This window comes from Triticum aestivum, chromosome 1B (assembly GCF_018294505.1).
Source record: "Triticum aestivum cultivar Chinese Spring chromosome 1B, IWGSC CS RefSeq v2.1, whole genome shotgun sequence".
In the NCBI taxonomy this organism is placed as follows: domain Eukaryota; kingdom Viridiplantae; phylum Streptophyta; class Magnoliopsida; order Poales; family Poaceae; genus Triticum; species Triticum aestivum.
This window is the reverse complement of record NC_057795.1, coordinates 45,787,734-45,788,994: the sequence shown is the minus strand read 5'-3', so window position 1 is coordinate 45,788,994 and position 1,261 is coordinate 45,787,734.

Sequence of the window (1,261 nt, the reverse complement as noted above, 5' to 3'; positions counted from 1 at the left end):
AAGGGGGGCGCCCCCCCTCCTTGTCCAACTCAGACTAGAGGGGGAGGGGGCGCGCGGCCCTGCCTTGGCCGCCCCTCCTCTTCTCCACTAAGGCCCATAAGGCCCATTATAGTCCCCGGGGGGTTCCGGTATATGCCCAAACTTGCCCGGAACACTTCCAAAGTCCAAACATAGTCATCCAATATATCGATCTTTATGTCTCGACCATTTCGAGACTCCACGTCATGTCCGTGATCATATTCGGGACTCCGAACTACCTTTGGTACATCAAAACACATAAACTCATAATACCGATCGTCACCGAACATTAAGCGTGCGGACCCTACGGGTTCGAGAACTATGTAGACATGACCGAGACACATCTCCGGTCAATAACAAATAGAGGAAATTGGATGCTCATATTGGCTCCTACATATTCTACGAAGATCTTTATCGGTCAAAGCGCATAACAACATACGTTGTTCCCTTTGTTATCAGTATGTTACTTGCCCGAGATTCGATCGTCGGTATCTCAATACCTAGTTCAATCTCATTACCGGCAAGTCTCTTTACTCGTTCCATAATGCATCATCTTGCAACTAACTCATTAGTCACATTGCTTGCAAGGCTTATAGTGATGTGCATTACCGAGAGGGCCCAGAGATACCTCTCCGACAATCGGAGTGACAAATCCTAATCTTGATCTATGCCAACTCAACAAGTACCATCGGAGACACCTGTAGAGCACCTTTATAATCACCCAGTTACGTTGTGATGTTTGGTAGCACAAAAAGTGTTCCTCCGGTATTCGGGAGTTGCATAATCTCATAGTCATAGGAACATGTATAAGTCAATCACATCATTCTCTAATGATGTGATCATGTTAATCAAATGACAACTCATGTCTATGGCTAGGAAGCTCAACCATCTTTGATTCAACGAGCTATTCAAGTAGAGGCATACTAGTGACACTTTGTTTGTCTATGTATTCACACATGTACTAAGTTTCCGGTTAATACAATTCTAGCATGAATAATAACATTTATCATGATATAAGGAAATATAAATAACATCTTTATTATTGCCTCTAGGGCATATTTCCTTCAGTCTCCCACTTGCACTAGAGTCAATAATCTAGATTACATAGTAATGATTCTAACACCCATGGAGTCTTGGTGCTGATCATGTTTTGCTCGTGAGAGAGGCTTAGTCAACGGATCTGCAATATTCAGATCCATATGTATCTTGCAAATCTCTATGTCTCCCTCCTTGACTTGATAGC